Source organism: Anser brachyrhynchus, assembly GCF_964034855.1.
Source record: "Anser brachyrhynchus genome assembly, chromosome: 1".
Taxonomy (NCBI): Eukaryota; Metazoa; Chordata; class Aves; order Anseriformes; family Anatidae; genus Anser; species Anser brachyrhynchus.
Genome location: NC_137694.1, coordinates 30,540,734 through 30,562,741, shown reverse-complemented (window position 1 = coordinate 30,562,741; position 22,008 = coordinate 30,540,734). Strand labels below are relative to the sequence as shown.

Sequence of the window (22,008 nt, the reverse complement as noted above, 5' to 3'; positions counted from 1 at the left end):
AACTGATTTTTGTGTAATATTCTACTCTTAATCTACAGCCATGACATCCTAAAAATCATCTGCTGGAATGGAAACGCCAGTGATCTCTTATTCCAAACCTCTCAGCATTTGATTTTATCTTAGAAAAAAAAAAAAAAAGAAGAAGAAAAAAAAAAGGAAAGCAGTCACTGGTCTAACATGACAGATGATGTAGTAGTAGAAAGTTGTCTCAGATTTAGGTCATTGTTATAGACAGGATTTGAATATAATAAACAGGCTCCTGATTTCATGAAAAGAGATTTTGTTCTTTCAAAGTAAGCCGGAGTTCTCATCTGTTTTAGTCTGTGATCTGTTCTTTCTGAGGAGAATTAATTAAAATGTTGAAATAAATAAATACTAGGTCATGTCTAGAGGGTTTCTCTTTTTGACATTTGAATGACTAACCTCTCTGTTGCTACAGACTTAAAATAAACCCCAAACCTTTCATTTTCTGAAGAGAAAGTTTATGCAGAAAACTAATTCTAACCTTCTATTCCAATTCTTGTGACAGTAGTCCCTTCTCTGTGAAAGCAGAACTGTCTGCCAGAAAATTTCTCAGATGTCCAGAGTCAAAGTATGAATATTAGTGAATGTAAGTTTTCTGTAGATAAGAGAGATCAGAATAATTTTGTGACCTTTCAATTAAGTCATGCATAATAAGTTTGTTTGCTCTTATCTTCCGTTTCATTTTTTTTCTGCTTCTGTGTGTAAGCCAAAAACTTGGAATGTATCTAGCTACGGAAAAGATAATAGAAATATTAATGTAAAAATTGGTTTTATACTGCTTTATAGAACTACCAATTACTGTAACATATCGCTGTGACTTATATCTACAAGCAGACTCTTACCTCCTAGAATCTACCAGGCATATTTAGTGGCTTTTGCTCTTTGCTGCTAATGGTACAAGTCTTGCTGCGTTCTTTTGTTGAAAGCAATGATAGACTTGTTCCCTGATAAAAGGTATACTTAAAATATGTACAATAATAAAAAAATCCCTTAGGTAGTATTCTGTAATGTTCTGTAATATTAATATTTCCCATAAATAAAGACTACAATAAATTGGACACTGGGGTAGGATACATTGTACTCAACTGTAGAGGTCTACAATGCAGAGTTTTATAACCAAGCTGAGCTGCTTTCATGATTGGTGGAGAGGAGTGAACATTTTTGAAGCATGATTCATGAGATGTCTTTTCAACACCTACCTTCGGGTGAGAGTCATTGTGCCCTGAAAGTGGCTATTTCTCTCTAACCATGAAGAGAGCGTAGGATGACTCTTTCAATATATATGAATAGCAGAGATGGGTGCCTGCATTTGTCAGATTAATCCCATACACAGCTGTATACACATGCATCCATTTGTTGAAATACTTTGGCTAAGGTTGGAGTGCACAGTGCTTTCCCAAGTATAAGGCCACCCATAGGTGGATGTATTTTAATACCAAGAAACTATCTACCCCTAAGAGTATTTTAATGCCTGACTGCATAGATGTCAAGCAGTAACACAGTGTAGCTGGATCATGTTCAGACTGCTTAACCCTGGTCCCCCACCTAAATTTCCTGCTAGGCAATGGCTGTAGCAGCAGTCCACATCATTTAGCTGGCAGATTAATTTTGGTTATGTACAATTCAAATAAATGAATGGTAGTAATACAATTATCAGGACATATGGAATAACCATGTGACATTGCCACAAAGGCAGCTGATCATACGAGATGGCTCTGCTGGCAATGACGTGCCCCTCACCTAAAAAGGACAGTTTGTGTCCTGGATAAAAGTCCCCCATACCTAGTTCCTCTCTGAATGCCATCTCAGGCTGGAGCCTTAATGTTGACTTGCATCCACAAAATGTGCATGTAAGCAAAATATTTAGAATGAAATACATATTCAGGTCTGCCTTCCAAATGATGTTTCTAATCTATGTGGCATAGAGTTAAAAGATGTGAGAAGACCTTCTCATCTTTTTAACTGCTGTTATCTTCTTAGAGACAATAGCCTTTAGAAACTATTTCAAAGTATCTTCTTAACATTCTTATAATAGCTTTAAGACAGATTCATTTTTTTCTTCAAATACTCACATATTGACTGTATGAGAACAAACCTCTAATTTCGCTCAGATCACTTTAATAAAAGTAATAACTTTTTCTATGCAAAATGTGCAATCCTTTATTCACCTTAGTTGTTCTTCAGTTATTGGTATTTTAGAATTCTAAAGTGCGTATTACTATTTTAAAATTATAACTTTATGCACTTGTAGGGTAGGAAGGCTCTACAGAGCAATCTGGATAGGCTGGACTGATGGGTTGAGGTCAACTGTATGAAGTTCAACATGGCCAAGTGCCGAGTCCTGCTCTTGGGGCACAACAACCCCATGCAACGCTACAGGCTGGGGGAACAGTAGCTGGAAAGCTGCCCGGCAGAAAGGGACCTGGGAGTACTGGCTGAATATCAGCCAGCAGTGTGCTCAGGTGGCCAAGAAGACCAACAACATCCTGGTTTGTATCAGAAATACTGTAGCCAGCAGGACTAGGGAAAGTGATTGTCCCCCTGTACGCAGCTCTGGTGGCCACAACTGGAATGCTGTGTTCGATTTTGGGTCCCTCACTACAAGAAGGACATCAAGGTGCTGGAGCATGTCCAAAGAAGGGCAACAAAGCTGGTGAAGGGTCTAGAGAACAAGTCTTTTGAGGAGCAGCTGAGGGAGCAGGGGTTGGTTAGCCTAGAGTAAAGGAGGCATTATTACTGAGGAAACCTGCAATAAAAGTCCAGAATACATGCACTTTACTTATCACATTACTCATCAGTGTAACATACCAGTGCTTAGACGGCAGAGAAATAGTTATTCAAGAAGCACCATATCATGGGAGCTCAATGAATGATGCTGACTACTCATTACACAGAGATTCACTAGTGTTTACCTTTTGTTTTAATGCTATCATTTAAAACAAATATCTGTATGCTACTGAATATGGGCTAATTTTCTCCAATGGAAAGATTTTTTGCTGTTACAAACCTACAAAATTCTTGTTGTTCCCAGTGGGAGTTGGAGAAACTTGCAGTATTTGGTCTTTTTGCTCATTTTAGAAAACATAGAAAAAATCACAGAAACGTTTTCACAATGCTAGCAATTTAAAGGTACTTTCTATTTAATCACTGGGTTTTCCTAAATCTATATCAACATCTTTACCTTCAAATTAATCTATTCCAAACAGTATGCATTCTGAATACCCATCTTCCCACTGTGCAGATTTACTCACAGAGGGTCTGTTATCACAACAAGATTAGTCACATCTTGCAAATTCCCTGTATGTTTTTAGCTTTTCTTAGTAATGTTTTTTTTTTGTCCGTCCCCTCCTTCTCCCCCCCTCCCCCCCCATGTCATTCACTTGGGTCTAGAACAATTTATAAAACTTCCCCCCCCCCCCCCCCCCCAGGAATATCAGTTCCTGGCAGACTCAGCACTCTTTACATAAAGAAGTGCCAAGTCTCCCTTGAGCAGGGTCAGGGGAAAGTGTTTACTCAGTTAATTTCAATTAATTGAATATCCATTTTGTCATATAAAGATGCACAACAAAGTACTCCAGTATAACTGACTTAAATAAAACTGAGAGGTTGTTGGGCACAAAACCAGCAACCAAATTGTGTTCAGCCATAACTCTAACTTTTAAAATGTTTTTATTTAACTCGTCACTAGACACACTTGTCACAGACACGCTAAACTCAGACATTCACCCAGTGATTTTCAATTTAGAAGGTAGGTCAGAAAAAATAGTGTAAGACAGAAGAGCACTAATCAGGTATCTATGCCATACAGACCTCCTGTTCACTCTGAAAGTTCTTTTAATGAAGAAAATGTGCAGAGCAATGAGATCAACAGTGAAATTTCAAGTATCTTTTATACACAGGGATCAGTGGGTCCACAGCCACATCACCCCAGAGTTCCAAATGAACTACCAAAAATACAGCAAAAAGTAGTTTTAATGTCTGCCCCTCAGATGATAACTCACTGAAGAAGAAACATTTTTTTAATATGTAGATGGAACAAAAGAGTCTTGTGTTTTGTACCAGGAGGTGCTGGTCCATTATGATCCCAGTAAGAAGGGCAATCAACCTCTGTAAGTATCCGTTAAAATGATCCAGTGTTGCATAGAAATGAAAATCCCTTTAGGCAGTTTGTCAGTATTGCTACAGAATAAAAATCTCTTTCAGATGCCAAATGAGAGACTAGGTCAGCATTTCAGGACATCAAAGGAAATATTTGAATTACAGACTGAAACAAGGAACCTATCAGACTTACTCAAGCGAGTTGTACCAGTCTTTCCTTCTTCCACTTACAGGATCTAGTCTCACAGCTCCCCGGGAACACCACATTCGGAAGATAAATAGAGACTGTGGATTCAAGACCACAGAATAGTATGTCTCCCAGGGAGCAGAGAAAGAGAGATAGCAGTCACAATCTCTTTCCTTCCTAGAACAAGCTGAGAAAAGAAAACACATTAACTTGTTGGTTGTTTCTTGTTAAGGTCTTCCATCCCATCCTAAAGGTATACTGCTGTGTTTATCCAGACTTCCTGATGTATTAAATGATCTGGGACAGGTTCTTCCCTGTAATTTGAGAGCAATTCCACTTTTTGTCTTCTTGCCAGGGTAACTTCATTCAAAATGTAAGCTTTTCACATTTTACATACAATCAAAGAAGAGTATTTGTGTACAGTATTATTTCTCATTAGCAAGTGTCTCTATTTCCCATTCTCTCTTGCATTACCTTTAGCAGCTGAGGAGCCAGTGAGTTGAATATTCAGCTCGGTGATCAAACTCCAAGTGTATACAGTTTTCAATCCCAGATGAGAAAAATGTTTCACACCAGAATTCCTGAGACTCCTATGACATAGTGAAAACATTGATTTGAGATTTCAAATATTTGAAGATACTAAATAAACATACATGGGGAAGGGGGTGTGAGGTGGGTGGGTTGTAAATGAAGAAAAATACATAGTTTTTCACGGTAATGTGCAAAAGCATAGCCTCCTTTATCTCTAAATTACCTGTCTTGTCTGTCAGACTGTTTTCTGCCTATGTTCAGCACTATCTCTAAATCCAGTGGTGCCAAAAGAAAATTATACCCTTAATTTCTTATTAGAGAAGCTTTTCTAGCCATTTTTGGGGACTAACCTTCTTATACACCATGAACCACAACACTCTGAGGAAAACCTAAAGCTCTGAAGAAACACAACAGGTTGTAACTGTAGGAGCAAAGAACATTCCCCTGACCACTCTCTGTGTGTAGTTTGAGGAAATATTCCTTGTATTCCTGATGCACCCATGTCCAATCAGTCTGTCAGTGAGGTTGGCTGCTATAATGAGTTTTATAGAGAAAATAACATAGGGAAGTTAAGTTTCCAAAGGAATCCCCCACCACCACCACCACCACCCCCAAAAAAAAATCCGCAGATCTCTCAATGACAATTTTAGTTGCCCTCTTTAAGAGTTTTGTTGTAAAACTTCCTTGATTGCATCCCTATTACAGAATAGATACATGAGCTAACTGCAGAGTTTCCGCATTGACATCAAGATGTTGGGGATTTCATACCACAAGTTATTTCCTCATCCACTGGTGTACAATCAGACAATATCTGATAGAACTAGATTAAAATTAGTTTTTACTTTCAGTTTTTCCACACTCAGTCCTTCAACGTCTTGTTTATTCAGCCATAGATTCTCAAGTGACATGAATCCAGCATGAACAGTGGTTCCCAAGATGTAGTGAGAAAGTAAAATCCTTCAGGGATTTTCTGATAAAACAGTGTAATGTTATGAAAATCTCTGAAGGAAACATGAAATGGATTAAAGACAAGGAAAAAAATGGAGAAAGGCAAGAACAAAAGACTAAGGAAATGTAAGACATGAATAAAAGAGTGCATTGAGATGTAGCACAGCAGAGCTGCAGACAGGCAAAGATTAAGTGGACTACAGACAGAAAGCAGAGGACGTCTGGTCATTATGGGATTATAGAAAAGCAATCACACAAAAGGAGCACCAGAAGCCAAAAATAAGGAAGATGTTCTGATTCACTTGAGATCTATAAGGCTATAAGTATGCAGGAGAAAATAATATACATATATATGTACACATATATTATACACACATATATACATATATATGTATACAGATATATTTTTATATGTGGGGGACAGGAAGAAATGACTTATCTTCTTACAGCATGGTTATAAAAATGATGCAATTGTAATGGAGACACACATGAACAAACTCAGAACAGGTTAATTGAGTACTGATAGCAACCTGTCAAGCACAGCATATGTAGATTTATCTTTCTCTTCTGGAAGCGAGATATGCAAAATGTCTGTGAAAAGACCTTGAGTAGAGAAAAACTTATATTTTTTAGAATCAGTATTCTGTTTTTAAAACATGATTAAGCATCTGCAATGTAAATAAACCTCCTCTGATCAACAGTCCTGTCTATAGATTTCCCTTGGTCTGGATCTCGGGGCAATAAATTTTTGAGTTTGAGTAAAACTTTGCTCACTTTTGCCTGATTATCAAACAAAGTTAAGGAGTAGAGTTTATCTTCTGTCAAGAGATGCTGTACCTAGCCAGATGACCAGTCCTGAAATGGAGACTATTGAGGACCAAAAAAAAAAAAAAAAAAAAAAAGTTGTTCATTGCAAACCTGTTTGAGGGCACAAACTTGGAAGGTCTTCTCAGGAAGATGAGGATTTACATGCCAGTTTTCATGCCAAACCGGACAGTTGTAGTCCAGGAGTAGAGGGTTGCAGAGCTTGTTGGAGGGAGTCTGTCAGGCACCTTTGTAGGACTTTCAGCCTTCATTCCCCCCATCCCACCCAACCCTCTGTGGCTTTCCTTTAGTGCTGCACACCTGCGCGCTGTCTGCAGTGCAAAAATGTGGCTGTTGAGACAGCCTCTCCAAGAACGTCTCTTAAAAAGAAATGACTGCACATTACATTTAACAGGGAAATTAAAAATCCTCTCAAGCAGGATCCAATTTATTTAGAACAGCCTCTACAGGAAGTCTCTCCCCAGGGATGTAGTTCTGGTAGAAAATTATGCACTGTGCGTGTACATGATAAAGCATTTTTTCAGAGATGTTTCATATTCAAAGATACCATGAGAGCTCTGGTCAACACTGTCATATCATTGCACTGTAAAGGAATTGTAAAAGGGAGCAAAAAAGAAGTGTCATTCTGGAAATACAAACAATTACTTTGGTTTTTTTTTGCAGAAAGTCATTCGGATATAACAGTGTTTGAAATCTACAAAACAAAACAAAACAAAACAAAAAAACTCCTTATAGAAACATTGATACACGGTTTGTTGAAAAGCAATGATTGGAAAGAAAAACAAAAACAACCAGCCAAAAGCAAACCAATTTGATCTAGTCACATAAGCTATTGCAGACTGTTGATTTTGTCTTCCTTTATTGTAGTTCCTAATGTTTTTCTGTCCCACTGAGATGGCCGTTATATGGGTATACTTCAGAGAGAAGTGATAAAAGAGATTTTTTGTTTGTTTGAGAAATAAAGCTTTGTTGTTTTTATGTACTGCATTACTGGGTAGGAGTATAAATAGACAGCAAAACAAATGTATCCTATGTATAACCAGACTGAAAAATACAGCAGCAGGACTGAGTCTAGACCAATATGCTATACTATCTGCAAGGGAAAACAAAAACACTGAAGAGATCAGGCTAGATTTCTACAAAAACCTTTAAAAGCTACAGTGTACTGAAGTCTCCACTTACTGCTTCTCCTTTATATTCTTCCTATCTAAAGTTCACCTGAAATAGCTTTAAGGATTGTGTTACAGCCTGCTTTCTGTGAATAAAGCACACTGTTTTCCTGCCTGCAGTGCACATAATATTCTCTTATCTGAAGGCTCCATTTGTATCAAGAAAGTGAAAACACCATGTAAAGACCAAAGCTCATTTGCTTCTAATCACTCATGGTAATTTTTCTCTAGCTGAAATTGTATTTTGATATTTTCAATATTTATATCTTATTGACATATTTATTGCAATGCATGTATAAGATATGCATTCCTCTTTGCATTACACTTGTTCTCACAGAACTTTCCATTTCCAAAGGTATTTCATAATCAAGGAACTTCCTTACAATATTGTAGGGTAAAATCAAATATCTATACAATGTCTCTCTTAAATAAGTAAATAAAAAAAAAAAAGGAAAAAAAAAAAAGGATTAAATCAGTTGAAAAGATTGGTGATGCTAGCAGCTCAGGTGCCTGAGCTCTTTATTTGAAGCAATTTCACCAGTGAGACATTTTCTTCTGGTAGCAAACTGCTTACAAACTAAACATGACTTTTAAAAACGTGTATTTATTTTCAAATCCAAAATACAGATGTTGACAGAATATTTGTGCTATAGATTAAGCACCTGCTTGATAACTGTAATCATAGACAAACAACAACAGATGCATTGTTGTCCGTGGTTCTGAATATTCATGCACATGTGGCATCAGATACATTTTCTAAACCCTTCTTCTCCCTTTTTGTTTCCTGCACAAAAAAAAAAAAATGTTTCCACTGGTAGTTATGGGTACAGTTATGTTTCTGCACCTGTTTCAGGGCTATTGTTTGGTTATTTGACTACTGAAGTGTCTGGTGATGCCTAAAACTGAAATCGAAATGAGAATGATCTCAGATGCGGTTTAATAAGCAGAAGAAGTCTGGTAGCTGACGCTGTTCTCACTGTTGTGATAATTGATATTTTTGTCTGTTTGAATCACTGAATGCGAAAATAAATTCTACCTTTTGGCTACTTTAGGGCATACACTACGAAGATAATGGAGTTGGCAATGGATTTAGGAGCATCAAATGGAAGCTGTCACATGAAAAAAATATATTATTTTGGTTTGAAATACCAGTAAAATGTAACCACATGGAAAAACGGTATGCTTTCCTGTACTACATTATTTCTACTTCTTGCAGGTGAGAGAAAAGAAAAACAAAAGCAAGTCTAGGATTGGGAAAAAATGATTTTGGTTGCTCATCTGCTGTAGCAACCAGAAAAAGAAATATCTTTGTTTTCAGATTTATAGGAACAAGTTTTGCTTGCAATTATACCAGGAACTTCTTAAAGACAGGCCTTCTTTTTGTTTAGCACTGAACACCGATGGGACTGAGACAGCTGGAGTCCAGGAGGCTGAAATTTGTGTGTTGATTTAGTTGATCAGAATAAGCAGAAAACAACTTGAAGAAAGAAACAGGTATATTACAAAATGTAAAAAAGTGTAAACAGCTAGGGCTCAGCAAGCAGCATAATTTAGACTACGGCCTGTAGCAGTTTTCATCCAGGATGTAAGCCCTTTTCACATACACAGAGCAAAAATATATGTCCCCAAAAGCTTTGTTGATCAAAGTAATGTCTTCAAAGGCCTCACAGGCACTTCGATAAAAGGATGCCACATTCTACTTGAAATGGCCACAAGTCTTTCACAAATAGCAAAAAAAAAAAAAAAACAAAAACCAACCAAACAACAACAAAAAACATTTGAAATTGGAGCTGCTTGAGAAATCATTAAAAGATAGTGTCAATAAAAATGTTAATAAAATTCATAATATATTTTCCCCTTATAAATTATTCTTTTTTTTTTTTTTTTTAATGATGCCATACAGTCTTTTTTTGTTGGGGGGTGGGGGGAGGGTGTTGTTGTTGTTTGTTTTTTTATTAGGTTTTTGTTTTGCTCTGTATTTTGCTTGCTGGAATTCTTAAAAATACAGTAAAATAAAACAAAAGTGTTGCTCATAAATTTGTCTCTCCTGGACTCAGCAAGCAAACATACCAGTAAAAGGTCGGCTCTGTGAGGACAAAAAATGTTGGCATTCCATAAAAGCTGGAGGCCTGATTGGCTCCCGTTGCACATTCAGGCCTGTCAAGAAGTTGTAGCACCTTACATCTTACAGCTGAGCAGAAACCAGGGATTTTTTTTTCTGTCATAAACAGCAGTACTTTGTATCAACTGAATGCCTGTAAGGTGTCCTTATCAGACTAGAACTAACAGTAGGGCATGTTATGAAATCTGAATTTCCCCCCTGGCTTTTAAAAGACCTGGATACAAACAAGAATTTCTGAAAGATAACACACGACAGCAGTTAAGTGCTAGCGTGGATACTGTAAATAAAAAAGAGCTTGTAAGTTACTTGTAAGTTGGATTGAAGACCTCATGAACAGTGGGATTCTGGACAGTGACTTATAAAAGCATAGTCATTTGAGCATTTATTGGATAATTTATATTGCAATTTTTAAAAGCTTGAAAAACATACATCTTGTCCACCTAAGAGTTAAAGAGGGGCAAGTGAAAAACAGTAGGTGGTGCTTATTCTGAAGGCCTTGAAAATTTTGTAATTGATGCTCAAGGTCTGGAAAAGGCTATTACTAACTCAGCGTAGAGGTGACGAACCAGCAGTGCCAGAATAGTTCTGTTTAATTTTACCTAACTTTCATGGGATGGAGATGTTAAATGTGATGAAAGAAGCCTTGATTTGCATTAAACATAGCAGAAAACAGGATTTGTTGTAAACACACAAAGTTAACTGTATCTTCATATAATATAAAATTTCATTCAGGAAGCACAGAAAAGACATATCCTGCAACAGAATGTGAGTTTATCACTATAGGTGCCTGTGTAACCCTCATCTAGGTTAGAAAAAGAATGACAAATATTTGATTAGTGAGAAAACTAAATCCAAATTATCAACACTTATTTAAAACTAAAACGACCATACCAACATAGCTCATTGCTGTTCAAGAGTTATTTCATCTGATTTTCTTGGCTGTTATGTGATCAGATGCATTGCAATTTATATGATAAACTAAATATTCATTCAAATGAATGATACTTCTGACATTTGTCTGCACTACTAGTAATTATTACTGTGACATTGAAACTGTGTATGTGGGCAGTATGATACTCAAAACTCATAATTTAAGTTAGTAAGTAGGTTTTTCACATTTGATCCACATCAAAACCAAAATTTTCAGTCTTCTGCTGCAATAGTTTATAAAACTAAACAGATAAATGACCCCAGGAAAGAAGATAAAAAATAAGAAGATAAAAATATTAGTGTAGACTGATAACTGGCATTTCTGGACAACATACTTTCTCTTGTTTATGTTGAAAGACATATGAAAGTATGTTTGGACAACATACTTTCTCTTGTTTAAAACATTGATACAAGAACACTGCTGTGCTTTTCTGTTTGTTTGTTTGTAAATAGTTCTAATTAACATTAATAAATTCAAATGCTGTTTATACATACATAGTAATTGAACTGGATTATGGAAAGAGTATAAATACAGTGGGATTAAGAAACAGCGGAAATTATTATGTTATTTTTTTCCATATGAAAAGCCAAAATAATGTGGGAATAGTAAATATGGGATGGAGCTTTGATTCCCTGATGAAAAGTATAACATTTGAAGAGAATGGCAGACTGAGAGCTTTATTCAAAACAAACAAACAAACAAATGCTTAAATTGAGTCTGAAATTTTAAGAAGGAAAAATGAAAAACTAAATCTTTTTGAGAAGCACGCATATAGATGCGGTGGTTTTGCCCTGATGGGCAGCTGAACTCCACCACCAGCTCTCTCACTCCCCCTCCTCAGAGAAAAATGGTGTGAAAATAAAATGGAAAGGGCTCAAGGATTGGGAGATCCCTCAACGATTATCATTATGGGCTAAACAGACTCATCATAGGGAGATTAATATAATTTATTGCCTAGAACAGTCAGAAACTAAAAGCAAACTAAACCCACCTTCCCCTCATCCACCCTCCTCCTCCCAAGCAGCTCAGGGGAACAGGGGATGGGGGCTGCAGACAGTCCCTCGTGCTTCATCTCTGCCGCTCCTTCACGGTCCCTCTCTGCCCCTGCTCCACGCGGGGTCCCTCCCACGGGATGCCGTCCTTCCCCAACTGAGCCTGCGGGGGCTGCCCACAGGCAGCAGCTCTTCAAGAACTGCTCCCACACGGCTCCGTACCACGGGGTCCATCCCCCAGGAGCAAACTGCTCCAGCACGGGTCCCCCACGGGCGGCAGCTCCCCCCAGACCCCCTGCTCCTGCGTGGGCTCCTCTCCACGGGCTGCAGCTCCGGCCCGGGGCCTGCTCCTGCGGGGGCTCTCCATGGGCCGCAGCCTCCTCCAGGCCACATCCACCTGCTCCACCGGGGGCTCCTCCACGGGCTGCAGCGTGGAGATCTGCTCCGTGTGGGACCCATGGGCTGCAGGGGGACAGCCTGCTCCACCAGGGGCCTCTCCACAGGCCGCAGGGGAACTGCTGCTGCGTGCCTGGAGCACCTCCTGCCCTCCTGCTGCACTGACCTTGGGGGCTGCAGGGCTGCTTCTCTCACATTTTCTCACCCCTCTCTCCAGCTGCTGTTGTGCAGCAGGATTGTTGTTGTTGTTGTTTTGTTTTGTTTTTCCCTCCATTTCTTATATCTGCTCTCCCAGAGGCCCAACCAGTATCTCTCACTGGCTCAGCTCCGGCCAGCAGTGGGTCCCTTTTGAAGCCGTCTGGAGCTGGCTCTGATCTGACCTGGGGCAGCTGCTGGGCTCTGCTCACAGAGGCCACCCCTGCCACGCCCTCGCCATGTAAACCCAATAAAGTACAATAAAAGAGTCACAAAGCCTCTAAAGAAACTTTGAGGTATATGTGGAGGGGAGATCATCTGGTATATGAATTACTTCTTTGTATTGTCAAATGTGTGTTTAATACTTTAGAAATAAAAAAGACAGTCCTGGCCCCCAGGAGCTGAGAGATAAATTCAAATTGAACAGCAGATACACACCTAGCTATGTGTGCCAAAACGTGATACATATATCTAAAAACGTCCCAAAATATAGTTTGAGATTAATGAGTGCCACCAGGGGCACTTATCTCATTGAGTCAAGTAATACAAGATTAGATTTCTGTTTAGATCTTGCAAAATATTTTTGAGCTATGTGAAAATTTCCTTAAACATTAGTTATGATAAATATTCACTGTATGTTTAAATGTGAATGAAAGTAAACGATCATACAACAGATATTTTAGTAAACTCATAGTAAAATAACATAAATCAAGGACTTAGAGTCACAGAGAAAGTAATGATGCTTTTGGAGGCATTAGGCAAAAACATAATACTTTATGAGAAGTATTATTAGAATTAAATTAGAAATCTCTTATTATAATCAACAGAGGGTCAAGAGCGTAAATTGTGTGATATTTAGGTTACGAGTCACAGATCAAAAGATTAAAATTTACTATGGGCATGTGCAGATGTCCATATATCTCCTATCTATATGTATATAACATATTTATATGATATATACACATACATAAATAAGTAAAGGCAAATTTATCTCCAAAGCAAAATGACTGCCAGTGAGCAAAAAAAAAAAAAAATCTATATAAACTGGAAGAAATGGTTGGCAAGTACTTACAAATTTGATCATAAAACGGATTCATCTGTTCTGAATGGAAAATCTGTAAATAATTAGTCAGTTCTTATGAACTGATGAGTACTAAATTATGTAAAATCTTCATTTAATATTGTTTAACCTGATCTTTTGTCTTGTGATGATTTCCCTCCCAGCTTTTAACTATTATTCATAAATTTTATTCATAAAACATCAAACTTAAAATATATAATCTATCTAAAGCTCTTTTCTGTTCAAGTAACAGATCTCCTCAGTAACTAGCTAATTTTACCATCTTTTAAAATCTCTGATCTGATTCATAGATACTCATCTTCTTAACACATTTGTGCTATCTTACACAAAGCATATTTGACTGTGTTTAAAAGAAGGGGAAGTTTAATCATACTTGATATTCTCTAGTCAATGTAGTGTCTAAATATTCATTAAGAAAAAAAATCACGTAAGAAGGAAATGGCACCCTGAATAGAACTGACTGTAAGGTCAGGTTTAAGATCTCTGCACATAATAGAAATTCTAAACAAATGAGCTCTATGAATACCAGAAAACACTGATGCAAGCCTAGAAACCATTCTGACTAGCAAGGGATATGTGTTTCATTTTCAATGTGTGATTGTTAATATAAATATTTAATGAAAATATTATTTAAATATTCAGATATTGAAATAAATTAATGGAAGTACCACCAAAAGCAACTTGCTTAATGTTCACTAAATGAAATGGAATCATTTATCTTGAAAATTATTTTATTCTTTAAAGAAGTTGCGCACTTCGCACATTTTAGAACAATTTAATTATTACATCATTATTATGAATACTCGGTTTTTTGTTGGTGGTGGAGATGTATTTTCCTAAATGAGATGATAGAATTTGGGGGGGAAGAAAAAACAATGTATGCCTAGGAAAGGAAAATGTACTTTATACAAAAGCTTGACTTATCTGTATTCAGACTCACCAGAACCTTGTATAAATGTTAACTTTTCTAGTATTAAAAAACAACAACAGTGTTTGCAGGTGTACTAGATAACTGAGCAGTCATACTTTCTAATGAGCATTTTGTTGTGACCCAGAATAAAATGAGAGAAAAGTGAGACCATAGGTCATCACCTACACCAGCTTCTGTCAGATGTTCATTTAGAGTAGTGCTTTAGCAACGTATCTTGACAGAGAAATAAAAGGAAAACTGGAAGTTTATAGCCAGTCACTAGAGATGAATATTTTAAAAGCTCTGTGCTGACTAAACTCTTCTTAAACCTGAGAAAGGATTGCATAACATGTCCCTCTTCCAACATTTTTTGAATCTTTGGTTATAAGATTTCCTTTGATTTAAAACTTGGCAGCAAATTAACCTTATTTTCTCCACACTCTTCCTCCTGTTGGCAAAAGGAGCATCCTCGAAGTTACTGTTGTAACTGCTGTAACAACTGGCTGAGGGGTGCCTGGTCTCTGTAGCTCCAGTCAGGGCCATATTCCAAGGCAGTGTTAGGCTGCTCTTTCTGTTCAACAGCACTAGTTACCAGGGAAATCCGTGCTCTTTAAGGTTTTAAGGAAGAAGTTACAAGAAACTTGCGTGTGCATTGCCCACATTCTTCATGAATATACTGAACTGAGAAAATACCCAGAACCAAGCCCAAGGCATGCTCTCTGGAGCCTGTTTAAATATCCCTGCAGACTGGTAGCAAAGCTTAATTAGCTAGTGTTGGAGAGCACTCTTTCAAGACATACATTCACATTTTACCATGCATTCATCTAAACTGTACTTTCCCAGTCAAATGCTGTGACAAAGTCAGGGTATTCAAATGACTTCCTGAAATCAAAATGCAGCTTTTCTTCTTATGCACTAGATGTGAAGGACACTAGATATTTTAGAAAAAGGTGGTACTCTGCTTTAGCAGGAGTTTTTTCTTGACAAATCCAAATTGGTTGTCTTTTTAGTTACCTTGCAATTTTCCGAGTGCTTATAAATTGATTTTTTTACAAGTTTTTTCCTCAAAATTTCCTGTGAGGTCAAAAGTAGGCAACTTAGTTTTTATTCATTGTAAAGCCTCCTATCTTTCACTACAGAGATGGATAATATGTTTGTCCTTTTCCAGCCCTCTGGGATCTTCTCTGCCCTCTTTGAAATCTCAAAGGTAAATGTTGATGGTTAGTTCTTTAAGTATTGTAAGATGAATTTCATCAGATCATACTGACTTCAATATATCTGTCATCTAAATATTGTTTAAGCTCTTCCTGTTCTATTTCAGTGTATGTTCCTAGCATCCTTGCTAAAGTTAAGATTTATATACCTGTTCATTATTAATTGTTTGTGAAAACAGCCTTCAGTTTACCGTTGATCCAGTAGAACAGGAACAGCCACACATCAGTATGTCATAATTTAAACCGATGCCTATAGATGCAAAATTAAAATGTATGCTACAGAACCATATAGAAATATAAGCCAGACAGTAGAGGGAAATTATGTCAGAGAGTAATATCCAGTCAAGATGTTTCATTTTAGTTTGTTGGTGAAAATCTGAATGGAAGAAGTGTTGAGGAAGAAAAATAGTCACTTTAATGGTAAAATGTATTTACACAACTGCAGCATCTTGGTGTCAGCTGCAGAGACTACTCCTGGAGCACTAGAGATTAGGGGTGCACAGGGAGGCTAGGGCTGTCTGACACTGCTGGCCTGCATCAGACACTTTTTCATAACTAGTAAATAGTGTTTGGGCTTGATTCTTTCTTTTCTTCATCTTCACAATGATAAGATCCATGACAGTGTCTGAGTCAAAATTAAAAGGAGGAATTGTCATTTCATGTTTTATTTGGATTCTGTGATAACCCCTCACATTCCTTGTGCCTGTGCTGCTGTTAGACTAGTCATTCTGCCTCTTATCTGTGCTGCTAATTAGTCCGTCTTGCTTTGCATTTGTCCTCTTGAAATTACATTCTTTTCTTCCTTTTTTTTTTTAATTCAACTTGTTCAAAATTAATGATATAAACTATTCTATCTTCTCACAGCCTATTTAGGGGAAACGCTAAAATGGTGGAAGACAACTAACACATCGGATCACATACAGACACTTTGCCTGAATAAGACATTTGAGAAGTTCTTAAATCACTATGGTTATTTTCTATCTATTTATACATTCAAAGGCTAGTGATGCCTTACCCACCCCCCCAAAACAAACAAACAAACAAACAAAAACAACAAAAATGCTGCATGACTAATTCATAAAGACCAAACCAATAATCTGTTGTAGGGATTTCTTTTAATGCCAGTGGTACAAGTTTATCAAAATTAACATTTTCTCCCCAACCCCAACTAGAAACAAATGTTTGTGACAAATACATCTGAAGTGCAGCAACATACTATGCAATTCCAAGTATGTTTTGCTGAACATATTAACTAGTAATATAATTTACTATTGACACATTTTGTCTTTGCAGTCAGCAACTATATATTTTCAACACAAAAGAAGCTATTTGTATGACTAAAGATTTTCTGAAAAAAGAAATCCATAATTAAATTGAGATGATGAGAGCATACTCATTGCCAGAGATTAATCATACCCATTTTGTTGAGAAAGCATTTATTTTTCTTTTCCAGTCTGTGCTGTTACTATATATCCAGTTCCTCACATAATCCATTTCTGCTTTCTAGAATTATATAGCACCAGTGTTATAGTTAGCCTGCCTGATAAAGCAGCATTATTTTCAAAATAGGAAGCCAGAATGAAATGAAATGGTAACTACCACCCCAAAATGACTACTTTACTACTATGACTAGGTGTACAGAAAAATGACATTTATTAGTGCCTTTCCTTCCGGACTCTCATAGTCCTTTAAAAATACTGCACAATTTCATCAGTGTGATACCACTGAAGCATAGCCACCAGTACAGTGGAGCAGATATTTTGCTCCCACTTGACAGTTGTTGGTTATTATGACCTACTTCTTTTTACATTTATTTTTTTCTGGAAAGCAGATGAGGGAGAAATCCACCTACCAGGAGATAGGCAAAGACCATCTGCAATGACTAATTTCACAGTTATTCCAGGCAGCATTTTTACCAAAATCCCAGAAATGAAAACCCAGTTGCTGTTATAACTTAAGCCAGTTGATGTAAAATGAAGCAATGTATTCAGTATCTTTCCATGATATTACCAATGAACACAGATCTGCATTAAGATCGTAAAGACTTTTGAATGCCTTTCTGAATTCAAGCCGAGTTCCTTTGAACCATTTAGATTGTTTAGTCACATAAGACTAGGTCCTACTTCCTTGACTAGTTAAATATACTGAGCTCAGAAATCTGATTAGACAGATCTTTGTATTATACTGACATAGAGGAAACGAAATGGGAATGTGTGATCTACATACAGAAATTAAAGATTATTTTATCCTAAGGTACTACCTGAAGTACCTGTCTTACATTGATGAAATACTGCTAATTTCTCCTGCAGTCAATGGAAAGAGACAGATATTCCACAGAACAAATATGAATTATTCTCTGAAGCACATCTCCCTCTCCCTTTCTTACCTTACTGATCCCAGAAGTACCATGGCATGGATATGTTCTTAACCTACTTTTTAGCTGATATATGTGCCTATGATCTAAACGTATGGAGAGCCAGACTGCTTAGCCTAGTGTTGTGCATAGACCTAAATAGGGCTACATGGGTCTGTCTACTTGGATGAATATCCCTTGACCCTGTGGATGAAATCCTGTCCTTTGGAAGTGATTGAGACTTCTTCCATTGCTTTATCTAGACTCATAATTTTATGCTTTTTCTGTAAAAACAGATGAGGAATAGATCTCCATGAAAATAATTTTTATTTAAAAATGTACTTTTCCTGCCACATATTGAACAAGGTCCAAGTTTGCTTCTTTCTTATACAAGTTTACATATCAATACTCACCATCAGGTTGTAAGATAAATTAAACAAACAAACAAAAAAGTGTATTAGCTACTGAGTCCTTGACAATCTCACTATTTTTTGAAAGTTTCTATACTTTGAGTCAGTACATTTCTTGTATATGTATGTAAGAGAAAGTATTCTGAAGATATGACCTGAATCTTACACAGCAAATTAAGAATTGATCTGTTTTCTAACACATTTTGCATGAAATAAATCAATTACAGCCAAACCATAATCCATTCTAAATGCAGTAACTCAGCAGCTCAGATAATACATGACCAAATCAATAAGAACAAGGCAAAAATCTAAGTCAGGTTGAAAGGTTCAGGAAAAAAAAAAAGTGGATTAGAGAATAATCAGGTTAAGAAAAGTATGAAAGAAAGGAATGATCTTTACCATTCTTTTCAAAAAACAGATCTTCTATTTCAGTAAGAATTTGGTTAACAATATGAAAAAATGTTAGTAGAATTAGCCTTTTTTAAAAAATTATTTTTTATTTGTAACTAATTGGGCCAACATTTTTTAAGCTGCAGCTAAACTTCAGGCCTGGAATTCCACTGACTTAATACTGTCCCCCCAACCACAAAATCTACTCAGAAACTAGAAACCAACAGGAAACAGGAAGAAACTATACGGAGACTAGATTAGGAATGAATAGGTTTACATTCACAGGCAGGATTAACAAAAGAACCAAGGGTTGCAACTAAAAATATTTTGTTCCTTTTATTCCAGCCTTCCAGACTGAGCTTAGATATTTTCAGGATATCAGGCTAAGCTTTTCTTATATCTCAAGCTAGGCCTTGAATCAATTCACTGCAGATATAAAGATAAGAAGTCAGCAGCACCTGTCACACAATATTTCGGCTTTCTGCACTTCTACATCTGATTTTTATGTAGTTTTATAGTTAAGAGTTGAGATGGAAGGTATGGCAAGGTTGATTCTTGCTTGGTAAGGAAGCGGCAAATTTTAGGAAAAAATTCTAAGGACTGGCAAAGGACTTTTCAAGTGATTTGAGTTGCATGATGCTTAGGTTTATCTGGGTTGCTAGCACAGACAAAGAACACTAAATGATCTTAATTTCTGCAGCCAGTACCTGGTGTGCAGGAGGAAAGTAATCTTGAAGTTAGTCTATATTTTGTGCTTTCAGTTTCCTTTACTGACCACTGGAAACAAATCTGACTTGTATTCTAACTCTTTAATTTGCCTGCTCTTAGAGTGGTCTTTAGATTTGTTCAAGAGCACAACTACTTAAGAGGATTTTATGAGAAAGAGATAAACTTTAGAGAGAGAAACTCTAAACTTAGAGAAAACTATCAACATATCTCAAAAAGCTATCCAATTTATGTTGTTTAGAATGCCTGCCAGTGAAAGGTAATGGAGGTAAAGTTAAACATTGCCTTTTGTGAAGGAAAAATATATTAAATATTAAATTTCGGTACCCCAAATGTCTATGAATACAATTAATAGTAAAGAAACAACAATAATAAAATATAAACCAACCTAAATCAGGTCCACACTCGACATGAATTGAGAAAAGTCTATTAATTGCAGTGAAGCAAAATACATTTCAGGAGGTTATGAACCTGATGTCCTGATCATGACTTTTTAATTGCTTTGAGAATATATATATATATATATATATTTTCTGCATAGGCCTTGACTGATCAAATTTTCAAACTGCTGGTAGTTTGGTAGTCTTCCTCAATTTTAGTGGGAATATTTACAGGTCATAGCATTCATAGTATTGTCTGCCTTTTCTGGTAGAGGTCTGGGAGATTGTTTCTAAATAGAATAAGATGAGTCTCCCTGATAGCAGCAGTACTCCTGAAAAACTGACAAAGAATATAAAATGAGCAAACTTATGAGGTGATATGTATGCTGACTTTAGAGCTTGAGAGGTGCAGAAAGAGGTAGTTTATATCATGCTTTATGTAATACCTGAAAGTGAAATCTCATTCATACATGTGAACAGTCTGTGGATCCCAAAGGGTTTTATTAACATTAACCATCGAAGTCTGTTTATAGAATAATAGAAGGAAGCAGTGTTAGGGATCCCATAAACATGGGAAAGAAGATATGGTTGACAGGAGGTACAACTAGCAAGCTAAAGCAAATTTCAGTTCCCAAGGACACATTAAATCAAGGTCATTAGATCTAAGAATATTCCTTAATCATCCATTAACTTTCACATTATTCTTTTCCCCTATAATAGGAAAGTACTGAGCTGACTAATTGTGCATGCAAGGTGAGTAACAGCACTAAGAGATATTCCAAACGCTTTCTGGAGGCATAATTTAAAGAGGAACAAATTCCCATTTAAAATACTTAGAAGGAATTGATCCTAGTCTGACTACAACAGTAGTGATTGCAGATTTGAATCTTCAATGAATATGGAAAATATGGAGATAAACCATAAGTTGTTGTTAATGCTAGTATGGATCTAATATTACTAACAGCCCCCAAATTTTGGGGGGCAAAATTCTTCTTTCAGACCAAGTTTCCTTTTAATATTACTAACAGTAACACCTGAAAGATATAAGAAACTACAAACCAAAAAAAACATAGTAGATCATTCGATACAGTGCAGGAAGTGACACCAGACAATCACTCTAATAAAATATTACATTCTATCTTAAACAAGCCACATCTTCACCAGAACTGAAAGGAATCTAGTCCAGGACTTTGCTTCTCTGATATGTCAGAAATTTTCTGACATGGGAAAGCTGTTCCTGGCCAGAATATACTGATTTTATTGAAAAGCTTAGTTCTCCTCTCTGACTTTTTTCATAAACAATTTTCATCAAAGCTTTATTTTTGTGCCTATTTCATAAATGAAAATATTAAAGATCTGTTGCTGGACTAGTATTTCCTATTATTCTTCCTCTAGTCTGATAGTTTTAACACTATTTTAGGCATTTTTCCTTCTCTCTGCATATCTTTGACTGTCTCACATGCCACTCTAACTAATCATTTCTCACAGTGAACAAGGTTGCTTGTTATTTTGAAATCCAGAAAAATCCACAGTATTTATATTTCCTAGAAATTCTGTCATATTAACAAATAAAACTGTGAGATTAGTCTAGCGTGATATAACATCAGTAATACCTTGTTACATTATATTTTTTTTTACCCACATCTTTAATTAGGTTTTCCTTTAAAATATTAAGTCTTTAATTCTATTGGTGAAAAATGGCTCAGTTTGATAATTAATTGCATCACTTCTCTTTTTGTTTCTTAGTGGTACTGTGCTAAATACCATTCAATGGACAGTAGAAAAAGGAATATATTTGTGGCAAACTTTCAGGTTGAATAAGTTAAGAGACTGTGTTTACCCTGTATCTAGATAGAATATAGGAGTATAGTAAGTACCTGGAGTTTTAATTACACCTTGGTTTGAGTAGTCTGATAATTGCTATCATGTGTATACCCCATACTCAACATCCTTTCTTTAAACAGAGACAAAAGATTTACCCAATATTAGTCATGTTTAGATTATCTTGTCATGATGCTCTATTTATTATACAACCCCTATATTCTTTCCTTCTTCTCTTTACTTGTATGGGGGAAGAAACTTTGAGGTTTAATTTTCTCAAATGGTTTACCACAGATTTACAGTGA

General features: G+C 36.5%; 1 long non-coding RNA gene across 2 annotated transcripts in view; it reads right to left on the bottom strand.

Annotated features, from left to right (window-relative positions):
• Positions 1–3,464: 3,464 nt before the first annotated feature.
• The window catches only part of LOC308178620, a 225,195-nt gene continuing 206,651 nt past the window's right edge, over positions 3,465–22,008 (bottom strand). Inside the window, exons 2-3 of one of the 2 annotated variants that reach the window (XR_013939856.1) lie at positions 4,784–4,896; positions 3,465–4,496 (exon numbers count right to left, since the gene is read on the bottom strand). This is a non-coding gene — a long non-coding RNA (uncharacterized lncRNA). Of the gene's footprint in view, positions 4,497–4,783; positions 4,900–22,008 lie in introns of both variants that reach the window. The other variant, XR_013939857.1, reaches the window with a different exon arrangement.